General features: G+C 34.3%; 1 long non-coding RNA gene and 1 pseudogene across 2 annotated transcripts in view; one reads left to right on the forward strand and one right to left on the reverse strand.

The window, feature by feature from the left end:
• Positions 1–27,500, forward strand: part of LOC137638357 (uncharacterized) — a 1,259,132-nt gene that overhangs the window by 908,518 nt on the left and 323,114 nt on the right. The gene's annotated exons all lie outside the window — the stretch shown is intronic.
• Positions 339–1,864, reverse strand: LOC137638861 (uncharacterized; annotated as a pseudogene).

Here is a 27,500-nt window from a genome sequence, read left to right on the forward strand (position 1 = left end):
TGTTTGACAATTATACAACCATTGAAAGTTATACGAGTATGCAACCCTAATACCCATAGATAACGTTGAACGTATGATGGGATGAAGTATGTAGATGACGCTTGGTCATTTATAGGAAATTGTGTAAGAGATGGAAAGGAAAAGGGTGGAACTGAATTGGAAATCCGATGCAGAGTAAAAACTTAAAACGAGATTGAAGTGATAAATATATGAATACTTTATTCTAATGTTAAGAAAAGGCTGCCATATGTTAAAAAGTCATTGCAGACATAAATAGACAGCGAGTATATGATAGCTGGATTAATACTATAAATAACTGACCACATATTATTTTACTTTTAATATTCATCACTCTGGACAAACAGGTCATCTTTCTCATCACTGTTGAGGTTGATGCAGACGGGATCAACACCTCGTATGTTGTCAGAGGACCAATACTCGTCCTCGAAGGCTCTGGGTCGTCGCACCGCTCCTGCCCACACCTCCTTTGTTGAGCACAGCTTGGCTTCTTGCAGCCTCACTTGTAGATCTGCCCGGGTAAATCACTGCACATAACGCTTCATGGCGCCCCACACCTGTTCGATGGCGTAAAGCTCGGGATGTGCAGTTGGTAGTCGGACGACTTCATGTCCACATTCACGGATGACATTGTCAACTGTGTACCTTGGTTCTGGTCGGTTCTTCCTGCAGAGTTGAAGAAGCTCGAGGCGTGTGGCGTGGTGCGGGAAGGGGATTCCGCGGCTCGCCAGCCAATTCACCAACTGCTTTCTTAGTGGCGGTGGTGGGGCAGGGACTTTCCTCCGTCAACTGGCTGTGGTAGGGCGCGTTGTCCAACACCAAAACTGATGGTTCATCCAAGGCCGGTAGAAGTTGCAACGTGAGCCAGCAGAGGAATAGGGTGGTGTTCATTTCCCTGTGGTAGTCACCGGTTTTGTGTTTTGCAGGGAAGCACAGAAATGAATAATTTACAAAACTGTGTTCTGTGCCACCTGCTACTACCACAAATCGCTCCCCTTCTCCAGGTGGCACCTGACGGCTGTAGGTGGCACTAGTAGCAGGCTGGGATGTGTCTACCCACTCCCTGTTGTGCTGCATTGGAGTGGTGAACCATGTCTCATCCACCTATACTACTTGTCTTCCCTCCTTTCAATGTCGCTGGAGTGGAGTGCTCGGAGAGCCCCAACATGGCGACACACAACATCTAGCAACTCCTTCCTTAGATACATTTTCCTCTGTGAAATCCTGTAGTGGAATCCCATGTTGTGCAGCACTCGCCACATCGTCCTTTTTTAGGTTTCCCCTGGAATAATACTTGCCGTCTTCAAACTTTCAGTCAGGGTGCCAATAGTAAAGGTTTCTGTTGCTGCAAACTTGGCATGTACATGGCGGCGAATGGCACCAACAGTGAATCTGTAAAAAACGGGTGGTGTGGCAGGGGGCGGCGGTGAATGTGGCGGTGTCACAGGGGGAGTGGCTGTCCCACATGGTGAATCTGGCCGAGAACGTGTGCTTCGCTGAACCAGCAACCGCACTGCATTTGTGGTCATTCCCATGACCTCTGCAACACGATCATAGGGCCTGTTGGGGAAAGGAAATCGGATAAGATAACATGTTCGAAACTATCATGTTGAGATTTTTTTTTTACCAGGCAACAATCAAAATAATGTTCCCTTTTATTATCATAGGTAGCTGTGAAACATAGTGACTGGTTCATCTGTAACTACAGAATACAAATTTGATTCATTACTTACCTATTCAAACTTATCCTCAGTTTCCTTTCAATATGCTCTTGGTTGAAGATATGGAAGAGTCGTAGTGCGATGACTCCTTTGCACCCACGTGGACATCGCTGCATGTTGGCCATGGTTGAAAGCGATGAAATACTTCCTCCACAGGACTTTGCCATCAGCCGTCTATCGGCCGCACGCCAGTTACTTACCATGTTACCTTCTACACTTACCAAATATGGTATAGCCGTCAAAGAAGCAAGAAGAACATCGATTACGATTGTTTGCATTAACGATCAAACCTTACTCGGCATATAATTTTTATTAATCTGTCATTAATTCGTAATACTTGTGTCTGGCTTCATATACCGTGTAGCCTCAAGAAAGAGAGAGAGAGAGAGAGAGAGGTAACAGCCATTCCCTTATGAAAGAGAGAGAGAGAGAGAGAGAGAGAGAGAGAGAGAGAGAGAGAGAGAGAGAGAGAGAGAGAGAGGGGGGGGAAATGAGGAAGGGGTTAAGGGAGGTATGGAGGAGAAAGAGGTAGGGGGATAAGGCGTGTGGCCTGGTGCGAGGGGTAAGAGGTAAGAGGGGAGGAAAGGGAGTAGGGGAAGCCAGGAGTGGAGGTAGTGGGTGGATAGACGTCACTAATACGTCACGCCTCACCTGTTCGAATGTGTAGTAGCTCAAGCAGGTTTTTGACTTCACAGTCAAGAGTAAACGCCATAATTAGCCGCATTTGACAGTGTACAATAGTGTTAAAATTTAGCGGAGTGTGTGAAACAATCTGTGCTAAAGTACCATGCTGATCCGAGTCTTCGTTTCAAAGATATTTGCGAAAAACAGTATGTCATAGGGTCTGATATGCATAGTAGAAGGGCACTTAGTAGAGCGCAGACTTCCGTCATGGCAGCTTATTGTCAACATTTTTCTTGACCTTGAGATTTGACCTTAACATGTATTAATTGGCGTGGATTTTCATACACTCAAATATAAACCAAGTTTGAAGTCTATGTGATAACGATGTCCTAACTTATGGCTGATTACGTGAATTGGACATTTTGCTTGACCGTGACCATCCAAAATTTAATTATTTCTAGCCTTTAACATAGCAGTTAATCCCTGCAAGTTTCATTACTCTGCGATTAGAATTGTGGCCAGGAAGCTGTTCACAAACAAACACACAAACAAGGGGTAAAACAGAACCTCCCTCCAACTTCGTTGACGGAGGTAAAAAAGAAAAAAAAAAACGCAATGGAAATATTCATTGTTTCTCAATTTTTTTTTTTAGTCTGTTTTTCATCAGTTTTGTTGAAGTATGATGAGTTGATTTGAGTATTTCTAGAACCAAATTATTTTTCTCTGCCGCTTGACTGAATTTTTCATTGTTTGACCATTTTCTTTTCTTCTATCGTGACGTTATGAATTGATGTTTTTATTTTTTTTAATTAGAATGCTTTTATTTTTCGTCGTTTTTTATGCTCGTGATATTTATGCCATTTTGCTTTTAATAATTTTATTTTTTATTTTTCTCTTGATATTTATGCCATTTTGCTTAGAATATTTTTTTTTTTTTCGAAAACATTCTTAGAATTATCATTTTTCCATTCAAACTTCATTACTATTTATGATTATCCAATCTTGCATATCATTTTCATCCAACTTTTGTTCATTTTAATCATAATTTAAATTCTTTCGTGATCTAACAATAAATGTTAGGTTACGGTTATGGTGGCCGATGTGGTAACATCCCTGCCTGGTAAACTCCAGACTGGGGTTCGAGTCCCGCTCAAACTCGATAGTTTTCTTTGGTCGCTGTAACCTCACCATCCTTATGAGCTAAGGATGGGAGGTTTGGGGGAGTCTATAGGTCGATCTGTATTTTCGGAAAGCACCCCCCCCCCCCTCCAGCCCCCAGCTACGCCACTGATTGGTTTGGCGTACATTAGACGCTGCTCTTCATATGCGCTTCTCTCGTGTTCCACGTTCCAGTGTCCCAGAGTGTCTGTTGTCCCTCTGTGATTAATGGCCGTCTCGCCGTCCCATGCGTCTTATTCCAGTTTGTAAGCGAACCCTCCTTGTCTTGAATGGACACAACAAATCCTGGTTAAATAATGGTATCCCGGGACACGGTGTCATTTCCAAAAACATGTTTATGGTTGCTTGTCTTTACTTATCATTCTTGATTACAGCCACAATCTATTTCTGACTGATGGTGAGTCTGTAGAGAGAATTGTATATAAAATTATTGCTTTTCATTTTCTCTAGTTTTCATTCTAGGTTATAGCCACAATCCATTTCTGCTTGTTGAGGAGAAAGTAGGTAGAATTTTAATTTACTTGAGGTGTGTGTAGGTAGAATTATAGTATACGATTAGTTTGTATGTTTTCATAAATGCTTCAAAAAGTAGTTTTAGAAAATGAATATATCATTTCTATTCGAAATAACTCTACGGAAGAGTATCGTTTTGTTAGAAAAAATGGAAATCCTAAGGTATTCATTATTTCACCAAATATGTTCCTTTGTAGTAACATAAGAAATTTTAACGGAAGTAAATGTATCATATTCAATAAGGTTCTTCATTTTAACACATTGAATGGGTGAAAAGTTAATTTTTTTTTATTCTCTTAAAGATTTTTAAGTAAATAGAATAATGAAAGAAAACCTTAGACTGGCAAAATATGAACCAATATATATATATATATATATATATATATATATATATATATATATATATATATATATAATTATATATTATATATATATGTATATATAGTTATATATATATATATATATATATATATATATATACTGTATATATATATATATATATATATATATACTGTATATATATATATATATATATATATATATATATATATATATATATATATATACTGTATATATATATTGTATATATATATATATATATATATATATATATATATATATCTATATATATATATATACTGTATATATATATATAATTTTTTTTGCACATTTAAACGTGTTTTTCATATTTCAAATATATATATACATTGTATATATATTTATTTATATATATATATATAGTTATATATATATAGATATATATATATAGATATATATATATATATATATGTATATATACTGTATATATATATATATATATATATATGCTGTATATATATATGTATATATATATATATATATAAATATACTGTGTATATATATATATGTATATATATATATATATATATATATATGTATATATATATATATATATATATATATATATGTATATATATATATATGTATATATATATTTACTGTATATATATATATTTAATTTTTTTTGCACATTTAAACGTGTTTTTCATATTTCAAATATATATATACATTGTATATATATTTATTTATTTTCTTATTTATTCATATATATATATATATATATATATGTGTGTGTGTGTGTGTCTGTGTGTGTATATTATGTATATATATATACATACATATATATATATATATATATATATATATATATATATATATATATATATTAATTATATACATATATAAAGACACTTGCTTTTTGTTATATAGGGGAGATTGTAACAACTATCCTATTGTTCCTTAAGCCTTTTCCAGATCTACTGTATAAATACAATGAGCAATATTTCTGCTTTTCCAGGTATTTTTCCTCCATCCGCCAAAGGGCAAACACTTACATCCGACGTTCCCCCTCCCTTCATAAAACTGTTCTTCACCTACAGATGTAGCTTCTCTACCTCTCTGATCCATTATTCTTTCCCAAACCAGATATTTGTATGAGACATGAAGTGTACACATTCGTGAATGTCTCCCTTCACTTTATTATTATTATTATTATTATTATTATTATTATTATTATTATTATTATTACTTGCTAAGCTACAACCATAGTTACAAAAGCAGGGTGCCATAAGCCCAGGGGCCGCAACAGGGAAAATAGCCCAGTGAGGAAAGGAAGCAAGGAAAAAATAAAATGTTTTGAGAAAAGTAACACTATTAGAATAAATATTTCCTATATGAACTATAAAAACCTTAACAAAACAAGAGGAAGAAAATTTTGATAGAATAGTGTGCCCGAGTGTACCCTCAAGCAAGAGAACTCTAATCCAAGACTGGAACGCCATGGTACAGAGGCTATAGATAGGAATAGTAAAGCTTTCTATCCGTGAATGACATTAGTATATCATAATTAGTGTACGTGACCCGTCAAGAATGACGGAGAAATATTTAGATTGACATGAACACACGTAGACATGAATCCCCCTCTCACCAGTGTATGACTACACCATCTCCTCTTACCCTATTTATATAATATGGCCAGATACTTGTTCTTCATTATAGAGGGGAGATTTATAGCTAAGCTACAACCTAGTTGGAAAAGCAGGATGCTATTAGCCCAAAGGCTCCAACAGGTATAAATACCCCAGTGGTGAAAGGAAATAAGGAAACAGACCGATGTGGTAACGTCCCTGACTGGTGAACGCCAGACTGGAGTTCGAGTCCCGCTCAAATTCGTTATTTTTTAGGTCGCTGCAACTTCACCATCTTTGTGAACTAAGGATGAGGGGTTTAAGTGAGCCTATAGGTCTATCTGTTGAGTCATCAGTAGCCATTGCCTGTCCCTCCTTGGTTCTAGCTTGGGTAGAGAGGGAGCGTGGGGCTGAAGATATATATATATATATATATATATATGTGTGTGTGTGTGTGTGTGTGTGTGTGTGTATTATATATATTATATTTATATATATATATATATATATATATATATATATATATATATATATATATTATATTATATATATGTATTTATAATATATTATATATACATATATATGTATATATATATATATATGTATGTATGTATGTATGTGTATATATATATATATATAAATATATATATATATATATATATATATATATATATATATATATATATATATGGTCAGTCTCTAGGGCATTGTCCCGCTCGATAGGGCAGTGTCACTGTCCATTGCCTCTGCCATTCATGAGCGACCTTTAAAACCTTTTGATAGTCTGCCTAAGTGTACCCTTAAGTAAGAGAACTTTAAACCAAGTCAGTGGTAAATAGAAAAGAATAAAAAGTGAAATATGAAACAAGAGATGGATGTACACTGAGATGTTCTTATTTTCTTCTTTCTCTATCCATCCTCCCACATGAACGTTTTAAAATTAAACCAGGGTATTATAGCACACGGCAATAAGTCTGTAATTGTTTTGGAAAAGAAAATATCTGGGATGAAATGCTTCGAGTAACCCAGAGCATGTATTTTTTTTTTTTCCTGGGAGTTGAACCGGATAACACTCTTGTAAAGCCCTTTGATAATACAACGGATTTCAGCCTTTGTGAGTAAGACCCGCAGAGAATCATAATGTATTATATATATATATATATATATATATATATATATATATATATGTATATATATATTGATATATATATATATATATATATATATATATATATATATATATATATATATATATTTATATATATATATATTTATATAAATATATATTTATATATATACATATTTATATATATATATATTTATATATATATATATTTATATAAATATATATTTATATATATACATATTTATATATATATATATATATTTATATATATATATATATATATTTATATATATATATATATATATATATATATATATTTATATATATATATATATATATATATACTGTATATGTATATTATATATATATATACTGTATATGTATATTATATATTATATATATATATAAATATATATATATATATATATATATATATATATATATATATATATATTCACAGCATATATATACACACAATCCTTCCCAGTGGTGATACCTTTAAAGTAGTGAAAAGGTTTTGTATCTCCATGATCAAGCAAAGCTGTACTAATCAGGGTCACCCACACTAGGTTGGTTTGCTGTGATGGATCAGAACAAAGTCTCCCACCATCACCAATCCGCAGTGGTCAGCGGTGTGATGAAAATTGTCCCAACCCTGAATAATGATTGGACATGTCTGAGGCCTTTGTCGTGCAATGGACTAGAAAGGGCTGCATTTGTTGTTGTTGCGTGTGCTTACACTTATTGTATACAGTACTATATGTATATGCTTACTTGTCTCTGTACCATACAGATTCAGTTCATATAGTAGCTGACATGTCTGACTCATTGGATGCAGTGTATCAAGTGTTTTATTGGTACTGGGTCCCTCTGTATTATGTTTAATTTTGCTGGTCTTCAATGATGTGACTTGTCTTGAGTCTCAATCTCGCCATTTTGAGGACATGAAAAGTATTGATTCTCTGCAGATAGTGTTGGTTGTTTATCGATAAAGGATTCATTTAGCACCAAGCTCTCATTCCTTAAATGCCTGTTATGTCTTTCTACAGACCAATCATTTTCCCTCAAGGGGTAACTGCTGCACTGTAATTATTCATTGACTACTTTCCACTCGGTAAGAGACTTTAGTTATGGTAAGAAGCTCTTCTAGGACACTCGAAAATCATACCGATATTTTCTAGTCACGGGTAGTGCCATAGTCTCTGTACCATGGTCTTCCACTGTCTTGGATTATAGTTCTCTCTAGGTTAAACTAGGCATAATAGTCTATTTCCATAATTCCTTTCCTCATTGGGTTATTTCCTTGATGGATTCCTTGGGTTTATAGCATCTTGCGTTTCTAACTAGTGTTGTAGCTTAGATATTAATAATAATAATAATTTATCTATGTTAAGTGTTTGTCTATATCTATTTAGCATATGGTCCTAGTCTGTTGGCGACTGTTCCTGATTTCTGGCAGTGGTTTATCGGTGCTCCCTTTTATTTATAAATTCATTACACTTGAAGGTTTAAAGGTCGCACATGAATGGGAGAGGAAAAGGACAATGACAATACTATTAAAACTGACCATATATTCATATGATCAACATCCGAGCCCCCTCTCCACTCAAGCTAGGACCAGGGAGGGCCATGCAATGGCTTCTCATATGTAGACTTTTACGCCTCCTAATCCTCCCCCATCCCTAGATCACTATACTCATTTTTTTTCAATGAGGCGCATTTGCACTGCCTCGCAGGGGTGCCCTTTTAGCTCGGAAAAGTTTCCTAATCACTAATTGGTTAGAATCATTTTGACCAATCAATCAGCTAGTTGGAAGCTTTTCCGAGCTAAAAGGACATCCCTGCTAGTCAATGTAAATGCGCCTCATTAAAGAAATTGAGTATAGGATGGTGAGGTTGCAGACACCACAAGTAACTATCGTGCACGAGCTGGTCTCGAACTTCCGTCCAACGGATCACTAGGCGTGGACATTTCCAAAGGGCTGCCGCAAACCCACTTGCAAGTTCTTAAGAATCTCTCTCTCTCTCTCTCTCTCTCTCTCTCTCTCTCTCTCTCTCTCTCTCTCTCTCTCTCTCTCTCTCATCTTTTCATGAGGCATCATTAAGAGTAGCTCTCTCTCTCTCTCTCTCATCTTTTCATGAGGCATCATTAAGAGTAGCTCTCTCTCTCTCTCTCTCTCTCTCTCTCTCTCTCTCTCTCTCTCTCTCTCTCTCTCTCTCTCTCTCTCTCTCTCTCTCTCTCTCTCCTTTCCTCATCTTTTCATGAGGTATCATTAAGAGTAGCTCTCTCTCATCTTTTCATGAGGCATCATGAAGAGTAGCTCTCTCTCTCTCTCTCTCTCTCTCTCTCTCTCTCTCTCTCTCTCTCTCTCTCTCTGATCCTGGCCTTCCACTTCCTTGAGTAATACCATATGTCTGTAGCAACAATAATCTGCCTTTGTTTCTTCGTATGCGTGAGCATTAAAGTTAATTTTCTTTACCAATTATTCCTGCCTTCATTTGTGTACCTTTGTGAAGGAGAGCGGGAAAATTAAACTTGCTTTGATATGAATAACGGAATTTGCATTATTCATATTTTCGCCGAAGCAGGATTGGAGAAGTTGCCCTGTTGTTGGATTAGTTTCCCTTGGAAAAGGATTTCTCTGGGTTGTATAGAAGTGTAATGAACATTTTGAGTTTTTTTTTTTTATATTTAAGAGAATTTTTCTTCATTTAGAACAGTAAACTGTGTTTTATTTTTATCGAAGGGGAACTATGTTTACAATGAGTGGGATTTCTGAACTCTGTTTACAATGAGTGGGATTTTCTGAACTCTGTTTACAATGAGTGGGATGTTGTGGGATTTCTGAACTCTGTTTACAATGAGTGGGATTTTCTGAACTCTGCTTACAATGAGTGGGATGTTGTGGGATTTCTGAACTCTGTTTTCAATGAGTGCGATTTCTAAACTCTGTTTACGTGGGATTTCTGAACTCTGTTTACAATGAGTGGGGTTTCTGAACTCTGTTTACAATGAGAGGGATTTTTGGGGTTTTTGAACTCTGTTTACAATGAGTGGGATTTCTGAACTCTGTTTACAATGATTGGGGTTTCTGAACTCTGTTTACAATGAGAGGGATTTCTGAGCTCTGTTTACAATGATTGGGGTTTCTGAACTCTGTTTACAATGAAAGGGATTTCTGAGCTCTGTTTACAGTGAGTGGGATTTCTGAACTCTCTTTACAATGAGTGGGATTTTCTGAACTGTGTTTACAATGAGTGGGATTTCTGAACTCTGTTTTCAATGAGTGGTATTTCTGAACTCTGTTTACAATGATTGGGGTTTCTGAACTCTGTTTACAATGATTGGGATTTCTGAACTCTGTTTACGTGGGATTTCTGAACTCTGTTTACAATGATTGGGATTTCTGAACCCTGTTTACAATGAGAGGGATTTCTGGGGTTTTTTAACTCTATTTACAATGAGTGGGGTTTCTGAACTCTGTTTACAATGAGTGGGATTTCTGAACTCTGTTTACAATGATTGGGGTTTCTGAACTCTGTTTACAACGAGTAGGATTTCTGAACTCTGTTTACAATGATTGGGATTTCTGAACTCTGTTTACAATGAAAGGGATTTCTGAGCTCTGTTTACAGTGAGTGGGATTTCTGAACTCTCTTTACAATGAGTGGGATTTTCTGAACTGTGTTTACAATGAGTGGGATTTTTTGGGATTTCTGAACTCTGTTTTCAATGAGTGGGATTTCTGAACTCTGTTTACAATGATTGGGGTTTCTGAACTCTGTTTACAATGATTGGGATTTCTGAACTCTGTTTACGTGGGATTTCTGAACTCTGTTTACAATGATTGGGATTTCTGAACCCTGTTTACAATGAGAGGGATTTCTGGGTTTTTTTTAACTCTATTTACAATGAGTGGGGTTTCTGAACTCTGTTTACAATGAGTGGGATTTCTGAACTCTGTTTACAATGAGAGGGATTTCTGAACTCTGTTTACGTGGGATTTCTGAACTCTGTTTACAATGAGTGGGATTTCTGAACTCTGTTTACAATGAGTGGGATTTCTGAACTCTGTTTACAATGAGCGGGATTTCTTAACTCTGTTTACAATGAGTGGGATTTCTTAACTCTGTTTACAATGAGTGGGATTTCTGAACTCTGTTTACAATGAGTGGGATTTCTTAATAATTTCTCAGACCTGTTTGATGTAGGTGAAATTATATTTGAACTCGCACCACTGAAATTGAAGTTCACATCTGGAGAAGAAATCATTGTCTTTTTAAATTGATTAAATTATGGATATAGGTACATACTGTTATATCTGTCTGGGTATTTTGTTTGGGCCTTGATTACTAAAGAAGAAATGTCTTCCGGCAAGGAAAAATAAAAATAAAATAGCATCTTTTGTTCTTTTAACTTGTTCGGTTATAAAAGTCATATATAATCATTCTCTCTCTCTCTCTCTCTCTCTCTCTCTCTCTCTCTCTCTCTCTCTCTCTCTCTCTCTCTCTCGTTAGTTGACTTCAATGTTCAAAGTAGATATTTTATAAGATCAGTTTTGTAGAAGGTACAGTAGGATACATAAATTTTTGCAAGGAAATACACCTAGTCACACGCTTTCTGCGCGGGGAGTTTATGTTTTTAGCCCTATCCACCACCTTTGCCACTCTCCTTACACTACCTGTTTGGTTACTCGCTGCGTAGTTAGTGTGTGAGAGGGTGTACTACCTCAGAGTGAGGCGTAACAGTTATTCCTGTGCCCAACTGTACATTCAAAAGTCTGGCAGATGACATCAAAACGTTTATTAACAGTTTATTAATCCCTTTAATCACTTTAAAAATTGTTGTTGTTATTATTATTATTATTATTATTATTATTATTATTATTATTATTATTATTACTAGCTAAGCTACAGCCATTGTTGGAAAAGCAGGATGCTAAAAGCCCAAGGGCTCCAACAGGGAAAAATACCCCAGCGAGGAAAGGAAATAATGAAATAGATAAACTATATGAAAAATAATACTCAATTAAAATAAAATATTTCAAGAACAGTAACAACATTAAAACAGATCTTTCATATATAAACATTCCCTTTTGTACTATAATTTTGACCCCCTATTGATACAATTGGTGCTTCATGATGGGAATTGTAGACAAATGTTTGTGTTTCTAGGTCTCTAATGGAGGGATTATCTCATATCTATGGGGAGTTGCTTTTGCTGTTAGTGATAGTGGTACATACATACATACATATACCAAGGCACTTCCCCCAATTTTGGGGGGTAGCCGACATCAACAAATGAAACAAAACAAAAAGGGGACCTCTACTCTCTACGTTCCTCCAGCCTAACAAGGGACTCAACCGAGTTCAGCTGGTATTGCTAGGGTGCCACAGCCCAACCTCCCACATTATCCACCACAGATGAAGCTTCTGATAGTGGTAATGTTAACTAAATAGTTGAAATACATAGACGTCATTATTATCCTTATTCAGTACAAAGGCTACGTTGGGTTTGCCAGTGAAGGATTGGATGATGATGAAAACAGATGAGGATTCATATGAATGGCTACATGATGAGAATTAGAGACACGTGTTTGTGTTTTAACGTCTCTAATGGAGAGATTATCTCACATCTAAGGGGAGTTGTTGTTGTTGTTAGTGATGATAGTAATGTTAACTAAATAGTTGAAATGCATAGGCGTCATTACCATCCTTATTCAGTACAAAGGCTCCATTATTATTATTATTATTATTATTATTATTGTTATTATTATTATTATTATTATGATAAATTTTAAAATTATTATTATTATTATTATTATTATTATTATGATAAATTTTAAAATTATTATTATTATTATTATTATTATTATTATTATTATTATTATTATTATTATTATCCGTTGGGTTTGCCAATGAAGGATTGAACGATAATGAAAACAGATGAGGATTTATATGAATATCTGTGATATCCGGACATGGTGCTGTGCATTGATGATATATATGGTACTAAAGTTTAGTCTTGGCTGTCTGTGATACTTAATCATAGCAGAAATGCCATTATTACTTTCAAAGCTGATGCACCAGCCGCCCGTTGGGATACTATTACTAGAGAGTTATTGGGTCATTTGACTGGCCAGGTAGTAAATAGTTACTATATTGGTTCTCTCTCTCTCTCTCTCTCTCTCTCTCTCTCTCTCTCTCTCTCTCTCTCTCTCTCTGGTTACGGCCATTGCTGTTACTATGAAAGATAATATCCAATAATCAATCAATCTCTGGTTACGGCTCATATTTCCTTTACCTACACATACAACGAATAGTCTGACCGAATCTTTATACATTCTCCTCCCTATTCATACACCTCTGTACCCAGGGTCTTCCACTGCCTTGCGTTAAGGTTCTCTTGCTTTAGGGTACATGCTGCCACACTATTCTATGTTTCCTTGTTTCTTTTCCTCAGTGGGCTATTTTCCTTATTGGAGCCCTTGTGCTTATAACATCATTTTTTCCAACTAGGGTTGCATAGTGACTAATAATAATAATAATAATTATAATTATAAGAAGAAGAAGAAGAAGAAAATGTTAACTAATCCATATATGAGTGTGTGAGTGTGTTTGCACAATCATTTGCAGATGTAGAGTATTGACGAATACGAGGGTTTTGCTCATAGTTATTGTCGGGTAAAATTTCTCCTCAAATAGAAGCAGCCAAGTGCGAATCGATTCTTCGAAGTATCCTGGAAATCGTTCTTCCATCGACGTCTTTTCTCCGAGTTTTAATCGTTGATAGATTCCCCTTTGATTTTTTGGTATTCGAGTTCCACCGTATCCACACTTTATCCTCAATGCACAATGGGCCTTTACTCTTACGCTCGTCTTCCCTGCTTAGTTTAAATGTCCGAGTTCCATCTTATCCACACTTTATCCTCGATGTGCCTTTACTTTGACGCTTGTCTTCCCTACTTGGTTTAAATGTCTGAGTTCCATCTTATCCACACGTAATCTTCAATGTGCCTTTACTTTTACGCTTGTCTTCCTTACTTTAGTTTAAATGTCTGAGTTCCCTCTTATCCACACTTTACCCTCAATGTGCAATGTGCCTTTACTCTTACGCTTGTCTTCCCTACTTAGTTTTAATGTCTGAGTTCCATCTTATCCACGCACTATCCTCAATGCACTCTGTGCCTGAACTCTTAAGCTTGTCTGCCCTACTTAGTTTAAATGTCTCTTATGAATGGCAGAGGCAAGGGACAGTGACTATGCCCTAGAGACTAACCATATATACTTATGATCAGCGTCTAAGCCCCCTCTCCAACCAATCTAGGGACAGGGAGGGCCAAGCAATGGCTGCTGATGACTCGGCAAGTAGACCTATAGGCTCCCCTATCCTTACCTCACAAGGATGGTAAGGTTGCAGATACTAAAGACACTAACGAGTATGAGCGGGACACGATCGTCCGTCCAGTAAATCGCCAGAAAGGAACGTTTCCAATAGGCCACCTTTACTGTAATCCCAAACATCGTAAGCTCTTTTTTACATGATTGCATTTATTTCTCTTTTTGCTTCCCTATCTTTCATTTCTTCACTTGACTTTGTGCTATCATATTCTCCCTAATATTTCCACCTCCCACCCTAGGTTTAATTGACGCCTTTCCTTTCCCACCATAATTATCCCTGTTCCAATTCCCTTCTCACCTTTCAGAAGGGATTATCATTCCTTCAGCCATGTTCCCCTCCCCGTAAATGCCTCCCTCTACTCTTTCATTACTGTCCCATTTTACGACTCCGGTTTCCGTATGATGTGGATGCATGAGTTAGAAAAAAAGGCTGGATGGTAATATTTTTGCATGGATAGATATGATTCAAGATTTATCTTAAATTTTTTATATAAGATATTATTCAAGTTTATTTTATTTGAATGTTATTTTTCATGATGTTCATATCTCCCCTATATAATAAAGAGCATGTGTTTGGATATTAATGTAAATAAATAAACATATATATATATATATATATATTTATATATATATATATATATATATATATGTAAATATATATGTATATATATAAATATATATATATATATATATATATATATGTGTTTATATATGTGTGTATGTACATATATATATATATATATATATATACATATATATATATATATATATATATATACACACATCTTCCCGACCACGCATAGCTTACCCAGTCTCTTGGTTAGGGAGGAGAGGGAGTAGTCATACCCTGGTGAGAGGGTGGGGTTCATGTATGTGCATATCTCTCTAAATATTTAACCGTCATTCTTGACGAGTCGCGTACACTTATTTAATGATAATCGTCACTCTTTATAGAAATGAGTCTTATAACAGTACTTACATGTCCCATGTGTGAAATACAAACCAATGGTTAAGGTATTTCATTCAAGAAATTAATAAATGAAGGATATAAGAAAACCACATATATTATATTATTTTCTATTTGACCCATCACGTTTGTCTTGGGATTTTTGTCCTTCAAATTGTTGCTTCCAATGGCTGTGCAAATATACCAAATTCACCGGAGAAAACTCTTGAATCAATTTTGACTGTGAGGAAACTCCCTCAAACTTTCCGTCAAAATGGAAATAAATGCATTTTCTTGTTTTCTCACTGTTGACAGTTTGGAGTACTTCTTTATCCGGCTTTACTGTATCTTGCATATGTTTCTTTCTGTTACGTTATGTTTTATTCTCATTTTAGAGTCTTGGAAAGTTTCCTGTGTTGGTTTTGTAGCGTTTTTTTTCTGTAATTGTAATTTCTTTGTTTGCTCTATCATTAGATGATGATGTGTAGATTTATACGTCTCCTTTTTATAGGAATAAACCTCTCGATTTAATATTGTATTACCTCTATGTATAATGAGGGATTCATAGGCTAAAATGCCGCTAGATTCATCAAAGGATAGCCAGTTCCTTGTGATGTGCTGTTCCTATTTGAGGCAAGTGACCCCTGCCTGTCCATATTGATTCCAGTAAGATCATCCGCCCGGCATCAGGAGTAGAAGCCGAAGAGACTGCTTGTCTATCGCCTTAAACCCAATCCGTCACTTTGCTGTCAGTGGCTTTACACCCAAAGTTATGGTTACTTTACCAAGTTGCTCATCTGCTTATATAACCGTTGGCAAACATAGATTGATAAGATATGCCGCCCTTTGCGTCAATAGGCGTAGGGGAGATGATGCTTATTTTAAAGGTTTAAAGGCAGCTCATGAATGGCAGAGGCAAAGGACAGTGACATTGCCCTATCAATCAAGACAATGCCCTAGAGACTGGTCTTATTACGTATGATCAGCGCCCAAGCCACCTCTCCACCCAAGCTAGGACCAAGGAGGGCCACGGCTGCAGAGGACTCAGGAGGTAGACCTATGGGCTCCCCCAAACCCCCCATCCTCAGCTCACAAGAATGGTGAGGTTGCAGCAACCAGAGGAACTTAACGAGTTTGAGCGGGACTCAAACTCCAGTTTGGCAATCACCAGGCAAGGGCGTTACCACCAGGCCACCACAACCCTAAATAAACAGGGCCTTGTATTATCTTATGGATTTTCCCACAATTTTATGATTACACCAATAGCTTTATTTTCCTTATTTAAAGCCTTGAATGATAATATGTAATTGGCGCACATATTTCAGATATAGATTCACAATTTCAGAAAAAAAGTAGTTATTGAAATCAAATAATTTTAAATGACAGACTATAACCATTTATTCATTACCTGTACTTTTTTTTATCATTTACATCCAAATATATCTGACATATTTTATAATTGGAACCTGTCAAAAGATAAATGTATGTATGTTAGATTGTATATATGCCAATGGAAAACTTTTTACTTATAAAACAAATTGATGAGTGATTCACGTATGTATGTTAGTATGTACATTATATCTGCCAATTCAAACGTTTTTACATTTAAAACAAGTTGAGGAAGGATTCACACTTTTTACTTATAAGCAGATTGATGATGGACTGGAACTTTATACTTATAAACAGATTGATGATTGACTCGAACTTTGTACTTATAAACAGGTTGGTGATTGACTCGAACTTTGTACTTATAGGCAAATTGATTATTGACTCGAACTTTGTACTTATAAACAGATAGATGATTGGCTCGAACTTTATACTTATAAACAGATTGGTGATTGACTCGAACTTTGTACTTATAAACAGGTTGGTGATTGACTCGAACTTTGTACTTATAGGCAAATTGATTATTGACTCGAACTTTGTACTTATAAACAGATAGATGATTGGCTCGAACTTTATACTTATAAACAGATTGATGATTGACTCGAACTTTGTACTTATAAACAGGTTGGTGATTGACTCGAACTTTGTACTTATAGGCAAATTGATTATTGACTCGAACTTTGTACTTATAAACAGATAGATGATTGGCTCGAACTTTATACTTATAAACAGATTGGTGATTGACTCGAACTTTGTACTTATAAACAAATTGATGATTGACTCGAACTTTGTACTTATAAACAGATAGATGATTGGCTCGAACTTTATACTTATAAACAGATTGGTGATTGACTCGAACTTTGTACTTATAAACAAATTGATGATTGACTCGAACTTTATACTTATAAACAGATAGATGATTGGCTCAAACTTTATACTTATAAACAGATTGGTGATTGACTCGAACTTTGTACTTATAAACAGGTTGGTGATTGACTCGAACTTTGTACTTATAGGCAAATTGATTATTGACTCGAACTTTGTACTTATAAACAGATAGATGATTGGCTCGAACTTTATACTTATAAACAGATTGGTGATTGACTCGAACTTTGTACTTATAGGCAAATTGATTATTGACTCGAACTTTGTACTTATAAACAGATTGATGATTGACTCGAACTTTGTACTTATAAACAGGTTGGTGATTGACTCGAACTTTGTACTTATAGGCAAATTGATTATTGACTCGAACTTTGTACTTATAAACAGATAGATGATTGGCTCGAACTTTATACTTATAAACAGATTGGTGATTGACTCGAACTTTGTACTTATAGGCAAATTGATTATTGACTCGAACTTTGTACTTATAAACAGATTGATGATTGACTCGAACTTTGTACTTATAAACAGGTTGGTGATTGACTCGAACTTTGTACTTATAGGCAAATTGATTATTGACTCGAACTTTGTACTTATAAACAGATAGATGATTGGCTCGAACTTTATACTTATAAACAGATTGGTGATTGACTCGAACTTTGTACTTATAAACAAATTGATGATTGACTCGAACTTTGTACTTATAAACAGATAGATGATTGGCTCGAACTTTATACTTATAAACAGATTGGTGATTGACTCGAACTTTGTACTTATAAACAAATTGATGATTGACTCGAACTTTATACTTATAAACAGATAGATGATTGGCTCAAACTTTATACTTATAAACAGATTGGTGATTGACTCGAACTTTGTACTTATAAACAGGTTGGTGATTGACTCGAACTTTGTACTTATAGGCAAATTGATTATTGACTCGAACTTTGTACTTATAAACAGATAGATGATTGGCTCGAACTTTATACTTATAAACAGATTGGTGATTGACTCGAATTTTGTACTTATAAACAAATTGATGATTGACTCGAACTTTGTACTTATAAACAGATAGATGATTGACTCGAACTTTATACTTATAAACAGATTGGTGATTGACTCGAACTTTGTACTTATAAACAAATTGATGATTGACTCGAACTTTATACTTATAAACAGATTGATGAATGACTCGAACTTTGTAGTCATAAACAGATTGATGATTGACTCGAACTTTATACTTATAAGCAGATTGATGAATGACTCGAACTTTGTACTTATAAGCAGATTGATGAATGACTCGAACTTTATACTTATAAACAGATTGATGATTGACTCGAACTTTATACTTATAAACAGATTGATGAATGACTCGAACTTTGTACTTATAAACAAATTGATGATTGACTCGAACTTTGTACTTATAAACAGATAGATGATTGGCTCGAACTTTATACTTATAAACAGATTGGTGATTGACTCGAACTTTGTACTTATAAACAAATTGATGATTGACTCGAACTTTATACTTATAAACAGATTGATGAATGACTCGAACTTTGTAGTCATAAACAGATTGATGATTGACTCGAACTTTATACTTATAAGCAGATTGATGAATGACTCGAACTTTGTACTTATAAGCAGATTGATGAATGACTCGAACTTTGTACTTATAAACAGATTGATGATTGACTCGAACTTTATACTTATAAACAGATTGATGATTGACTCGAACTTTGTACTTATAAGCAAATTGATGATTGACTCGAACTTTATACTTATAAACTAATTGATGATTGACTCGAACTTTGTACTTATAAGCAAATTGATGATTGACTCGAACTTTACACTTATAAACTAATTGATGATTGACTCGAACTTTGTACTTATAAGCAAATTGATGATTCACTCGAACTTTGTACTTATAAGCAAATTGATGATTGACTCGAACTTTGTACTTATAAACTAATTGATGATTGACTCGAACTTTGTACTTATAAGCAAATTGATGATTGACTCGAACTTTACACTTATAAACTAATTGATGATTGACTCGAACTTTGTACTTATAAGCAAATTGATGATTGACTCGAACTTTGTAGTTATAAACAGATTGATGATTGACTCGAACTTTATACTTATAAACTAATTGATGATTGACTCGAACTTTGTACTTATAAGCAAATTGATGATTGACTCGAACTTTGTAGTTATAAACAGATTGATGATTGACTCGAACTTTATACTAATAAACTAATTGATGATTGACTCGAACTTTGTACTTATAAGCAAATTGATGATTGACTCGAACTTTTTACTTATATACAAATGACTGATTAATCCAAGTGGGAAATAAAAAAGGAAGGTTATTTTAGTGCCAACCCTTTTTAGATATATGTTAATATTTATCTCATAACTTATTTTAATCTAAAATGCGATTATTAATTAACTTCAATGATTATTTATTATCATCATTAATAATATCATACCGAGACAAAAGATCATTTTTGGCTTTACCTAACTTTTTTGTATATTGATTAATATACTCGATATAGTTTACAGGATTATCTAAATTGAACTTCATTATAGGGTCAATAATAGACTAAATTGATTCCAGTTATTTTTTGCGTTATTTATTATTTCTTTGAAATTTATTACTGTTATTGTTACGTTGGAATTGTCTTTGGCTTCCTACACTTAAAAAAAAACAGTAATATTAATCTGAAATTCTCCGTATAAATATACTTTTCTCAACCGTATTTCAGTAAAATACAGGCGACCGCAATTTTACGTTACTTTGTTATTATCTTTTACGAGTTGTTGACCGTAATATCACTCTTTTTCAATATATATATCCGTTTTTAAAACGGTAAAAATCCTGGAATATATTTTGCCAGAAATTTACCGTTTTTTAATGAACATTTTTAACTGTAGTTAATCTACACGGAATATATCACAGCTTCTTTTCCGAATCAAGTGTGTTGTAGTAAGGAAAAGGGGAGTGGTTAGAAAGGGTTGAATCGGTGTTTGTGCGTGTGTGTGCATTTCTATATAGTATCTAGCCGTCCTTTTTGACGGGTCGCATACGCTATTAGCTCATATTGTCAATTTTTGTTTTCTAGCACTCGATAAATATTGATACCATACATTTTTTTTTATCATTATAGTCTTCTTAAAGTTTAGTTCTTTCATCCTCTATTTCTTTGCTATATATATATATATATATATATATATATATATATATATATATATATATATATATATATATATATATATATATGTATATATATATATATATATATATATATATATATAATATACTTATATACATAAAATATATACATATATATATATATATATATATATATATGCTTTGTTTTTCCAAACCATATCTCATCGTTCAGCGTGGTGCAAATATATTCCGTTTAGAAATCTTATTAATTCCATATAATGGAGTTAATGTATTATCATTTCCCTTTCCAGCGAATTTGATCAGCCAAGATACGCCAGTTTTAATCAATTAATTCGTGGAAAGTTGAGTTATTTGACTTTTTTGTGTTTAGATACATGAGAACAAATATAACCTATTTTTTAAAGTGACAGAGTTCAATTGACACTAAATTTAGAAAAGGATAATTTTGAAGGCTCGATATCAAGAATCTAAATATAACTTTTCGATTCGTTTTCCCAAGCAATATCTATATCAGTTGCTTCGTCAGTTATCCTAAATGTTTATGAAACTTTGTGCTTGTATTTGAACTGGAGAGAGAGAGAGAGAGAGAGAGAGAGAGAGAGAGAGAGAGAGACGGGGGGAGGGCCGGATATTTTTGAAGTTTCGATATCAAGAATCTAAATATAACTTTTCGATTCGTTTTCCCAAGCAATATCTATATCAGTTGCTTCGTCAGTTATCCTAAATGTTTATGAAACTTTGTGCCTGTATTTGAACTGGAGAGAGAGAGAGAGAGAGAGAGAGAGAGAGAGAGAGAGAGAGAGACGGGGGGAGGGCCGGATATTTTTGAAGTTTCGATATCAAGAATCTAAATATAACTTTTCGATTCGTTTTCCCAAGCAATATCTATATCAGTTGCTTCGTCAGTTATCCTAAATGTTTATGAAACTTTGTGCTTGTATTTGAACTGGAGAGAGAGAGAGAGAGAGAGAGAGAGAGAGAGAGAGAGAGACGGGGGGAGGGCCGGATATTTTTGAAGTTTCGATATCAAGAATCTAAATATAACTTTTCGATTCGTTTTCCCAAGCAATATCTATATCAGTTGCTTCGTCAGTTATCCTAAATGTTTATGAAACTTTGTGCCTGTATTTGAACTGGAGAGAGAGAGAGAGAGAGAGAGAGAGAGAGAGAGAGAGAGACGGGGGGAGGGCCGGATATTTTGAAGTTTCGATATCAAGAATCTAAATATAACTTTTCGATTCGTTTTCCCAAGCAATATCTATATCAGTTGCTTCGTCAGTTATCCTAAATGTTTATGAAACTTTGTGCTTGTATTTGAACTGGAGAGAGAGAGAGAGAGAGAGAGAGAGAGAGAGAGAGAGAGAGAGACGGGGGGAGGGCCGGATATTTTTGAAGTTTCGATATCAAGAATCTAAATATAACTTTTCGATTCGTTTTCCCAAGCAATATCTATATCAGTTGCTTTGTCAGTTATCCTAAATGTTTATGAAACTTTGTGCTTGTATTTGAACTGGAGAGAGAGAGAGAGAGAGAGAGAGAGAGAGAGAGAGAGAGAGACGGGGGGAGGGCCGGATATTTTTGAAGTTTCGATATCAAGAATCTAAATATAACTTTTCGATTCGTTTTCCCAAGCAATATCTATATCAGTTGCTTTGTCAGTTATCCTAAATGTTTATGAAACTTTGTGCTTGTATTTGAACTGGAGAGAGAGAGAGAGAGAGAGAGAGAGAGAGAGAGAGAGAGAGAGACGGGGGAGGGCCGGATATTTTGAAGTTTCGATATCAAGAATCTAAATATAACTTTTCGATTCGTTTTCCCAAGCAATATCTATATCAGTTGCTTTGTCAGTTATCCTAAATGTTTATGAAACTTTGTGCTTGTATTTGAACTGGAGAGAGAGAGAGAGAGAGAGAGAGAGAGAGAGAGAGAGAGACGGGGGGAGGGCTGGATATTTTTGAAGTTTCGATATCAAGAATCTAAATATAACTTTTCGATTCGTTTTCCCAAGCAATTTCGATATCAATTGCTTCTCGTCATCCCTAAAGGTTATGAAACTTTATGTGCTTATAAAGAGAGAGAGAGAGAGAGAGAGAGAGAGAGAGAGAGAATGAGAGAGAGAGAGAGAGAGAGAGAGAGAGAGAGAGTTTCAGCTGAATATGAAGACATCAGTGTGTTTGTGATATTCGTTTTACACATTTTCAAGATGATTTTTTTTTTATTTTCGAAGCTCATTTATCAGTTTGTTTTACTCCTCTCCGAATTAATTGGCAGTTGAGCAACCTGTGTCATTTATTTCCCCGGGACGCCGCCTTGAAGTTCCATTTCTCATCCCTTTTTCCGCTGGCGATTAACTTACGTCACTAATTGCTAAAGTCGTTGAACCGGTCCTCTCTCTCTCTCTCTCTCTCTCTCTCTCTCTCTCTCTCTCTCATATACTACTTTTTCTAACATCAATCATGGAAACAGACTCATTTTCCATGTTTGTTTCCTTCCCCCAAGTTTTTTTAGTCCTGAGCTTTCATCAAGAACAACCAATTCAACCGTCTCTATTCCGCTGCAGGACAAAGGCCTCAGACATGTCAATTCATATCTGAGGTTTAGCCAGTTTTTATCACCATGTTGGCCAGTGTGGATTGGTGATGGTGGGAGATTTTCGTGTGATCGCTCACAGCAAACCAACATAGTATGGGGGGCCCTGACTAGTACAGCTTTCTGGCTAAGAATTCATCTCTACAATTTCCTCATCCTTATTGTTTCACATCCTTAAGAAGGGTAATGCCATCAGTGCACGTCAAGTGGTACACTGTAAGCATTACTTTAGGTAGTTCTAGCATTCCTTGGGTCCTTAGCTAAATCCCCATTTTGGGCCTTTTTCTTTACCTCCAATGACGCTTGCTTGCTTAAATCTTGCCGTCCAGTCTTTCACATTTATGTATAAATGCTCAAAGTCAAACTGTTTACCTTCATTTCTACTTTATGCTAAGGTTCGGATCTTTGGCCAGCCAGAAGTAGGCATATAAGGAATTAAGAGTTGATGTACAATACTAGACATGGATACTAGAAACAGATAATAGATAATCTCGTAATTGTGTAAGAAGATCTTGGGATAATATCAACATCAAACATTTATAATAGCAATAGATAATAGACAATCCCAAGCCTGTAGTTGTGTAAATAGATCTTGGGATAATATCAACGCCAAAAATTTATTATAGCAATAGATAATAGTTAATCCCAAGCCTGTAGTTGTGTAAATAGATCTTGGGATAATATCAACGCCAAAAATTTATTATAGCAATAGATAATAGATAATCCCAAGACTGTAGTTGTGTAAATAGATCTTGGGATAATATCAACACCAAATAATTATTATATGTTTTTCTTAATGTCATCACCATCGTTAGCATTATTAATTAAAATATTCTGGCTTCATATGCGGTCGTCTTTGCTTTCTTAAAACAAACTTTTCTAAGGAAATCTGCACAAAGCAGCTAATTAACTCGAGAAGCTTCGCTGCATGACTTCTTTCACGTTACAGGATCGTCTTTGTGCTGAAGAAGGCAATGACACCTAGTACATGGAATACATGATGTATTCTAAAGAAAAGAAAGTATACATAATTTTCCATCTCTTCATGCCTTCCAGATAATGTGTATTTTCCATTTCCATGTGTAGTATGTATTGAGCCTTCATTGCGTTTTTCAGCTAGTAATAATGATAATTCCGGTAATAAATCAAAAACATCTGTTTGCGTCCACTCGTATTTTCTGTCCTCAGTAACTTGTTTAAGGTTCGAATTTCCTTTTTTCCCGAGACAGCTTACTCCGAACAAAATTTTGAATTATTTGAAAGTGTTTGGGATTTTAATGAATAACTTAAAAAAAAAAAAAAAAAAAAAAAAACTGCGAATAAGGGAGTTTTCAAGACCGTCTTCTGTCCATTAGTTTGCTAAGTGGTTGTATATGTGTGTATATATATATATATATACACCTATAATGTATATATATATATATATATATATAAACAGACATTTAGATATATATATATATATATGTAAACAGACATTTAGATATATATATATATATATATACACCTATAATGTATATATATATATATATATATAAACAGACATTTAGATATATATATGTATATATATATATATATATATAATGATATTTTATAACTTTCACTTGTAAGTAAAAATTAATGTATGATACTTTGGACTTGAAAGTAATCTTTTAACGTATCCTTTCTCAGCTGTGCATTGTCCTTGGAGATTCCAGTATATTAAGCATTGGCAAAGACTAACAAGAAAACATTATAACATCATCTTTTTCTCCTCCTCTCATTGCTTCTCCTACTAATTAGGTAGATAGATAATTGACCTTATCTAAATACGTGGTTTCCATACATATGGATGTTGATGTACAACAGTACAGGTCGATAAACAGCCTCCATTATACGCTTCGTATTTTTTAATGTCCTTTGATAAATTTGGCTTTTTAATAATAAATTATTTGTCGTATCTTCCACGCGACCTTTCTCATAATTGTGATTATAGGTGCTGCATTTTCTCTACCCTATCATTTATAAGGAACAATTGTAACAGGATATATCTATCAAAATGGGTAAACTCCTAAGTGCGTAGTAATGAGAATATTAATGAGTACCTAAAAATAATGTTCTAATCATTATGGCCATAATTTTCATCTCTTATTAAAATCTTCGCTTGAATTATTACTGTATCACGTTTTATCTTTGAAGCCAGAGTAAAAATCTAACTTGTAGAGGCCCCTTTCTTGTGCCTGGCCTCCGAGCTAAATTACACAACCCAGTGTAACCCATTGAACTATTGCCTAAGGAGGGACATAATAATGATCCTGGAATATATGCCAAAGATGGAAAGGAAAGAGTAATATGAATTAAGTAATGTGGGAAAAGTGGGCAAATTTAACTTTTTTTCAGTAACTATTTTTAGATAGAAAGGACATCAGGTATAATGCGAGAGTTAAATTGAGAGAGAAATGGTTTGAATACCTTGAGCATTTATTCTGTGGTGATGTAATTTCAGTTTTTATAAAAAGCTTTTTCGTGTTGCGAAACTCGACTCATTTTACCCTTGGTGTCAATTAGGTGAGCATTTTTGCGTTTGTGTTTGAACGAAAATAAAAATATTTTTAAAATTGTGTAGAATATTACGCTGAAGGATTCTCTCTCTCTCTCTCTCTCTCTCTCTCTCTCTCTCTCTCTCTCTCTCTTTTAGTTTTATTATTATTATTATTATTATTATTATTATTATTATTATTATTAGCTAAGCTACAACCCTAGTTGGAAAAGTAGGATACTATTAAGTCCTTTTATTCTTATTAGGGTCTTTCAACCTTCTGAATTCATTATTTATTTAATGCCATCTTGAAAAGAGTAGTTTCTCCATTTCCTGCAGAATACTGCTTTTTTAATGTGTCTTATGATGATAGTCTTAGTAGAAATAAATGGTATCTCTTATCAGGTGATGGGAACAATCTTCCAGTTTCTCTCCTCTCTTGCTTGAGAGTACACTCGGGCACACTATTCTATCTTATTTCTCTTCCTCTTGTTTTGTAAAAGTTTTTATAGTTTATATAGGAAATATCTATTTTAATGTTGTTACTGTTCTTAAAATATTCAATTTTTTCCCTTTTTTCTTTTCCTCATTGGGTTACTTTCCCTGTTGGAGCCCCTGGGCTTATAGCATATACTGCTTTTCCAGCCAGGATTGTAGCTTAGCCAATAATAATAATAATAATAATAATAATAATAATAATAATAATAATAATAATAATAATAATGATGATGATGATGATGATTATTATCTAATAATAATAATAATAATAATAATAATAATAATAATAACAATAATAATAATAATGATAATGATAATAAATAATATAATTATAATATTCTTTCACATTTTCCCAATATCTTTTCTATCCCTCCATGTATTTCTGTTCAGTTATAATCCATTCCTGCCTCAACATCAAAATACCATTGAGGAAACATTATATCCCATCATTTGAGTGAGCTTTAATTGGAAAGCCTTTCTTTGGAAACAGGGAATCATGATATTCTATGAATATTACTTTTCGTCAAAAGAGAATCCAGTTTAATATTCTATACTATTGAAAATAGTAATTCTCTTACTTTTGTAATCTTTTGACTTACGAGTTAGATTACTCTTGTTTCATATGTGTAGAGTTTTAAACCCATATATGATGAAAGCAAATATTGAGGCTTTTATTGGATATTTTGGTAAGGTTTCGGAAATTTGGTATTTTCATGTTTCACCAATCCTCCTCTCTCTTCGTAATGTTTAGGATTTGATATTTTCATATTTCCGCAATCCTCCTCTTTCTTCATAATGTGTAGGATTCTATAATTTCATATTGCAGTATTGTTCCTGCCATACATTACACAGATTATTTCACTTATACTATGAGGCGTCGAATGTGGTTTTTTGTGTTGTCTTCACTACCGATAGATTCGTGTGAACATTTTAAACTGAGGGTACTAATACCATTCT

This window comes from Palaemon carinicauda, chromosome 3, assembly GCF_036898095.1.
Source record: "Palaemon carinicauda isolate YSFRI2023 chromosome 3, ASM3689809v2, whole genome shotgun sequence".
Taxonomy (NCBI): Eukaryota; Metazoa; Arthropoda; class Malacostraca; order Decapoda; family Palaemonidae; genus Palaemon; species Palaemon carinicauda.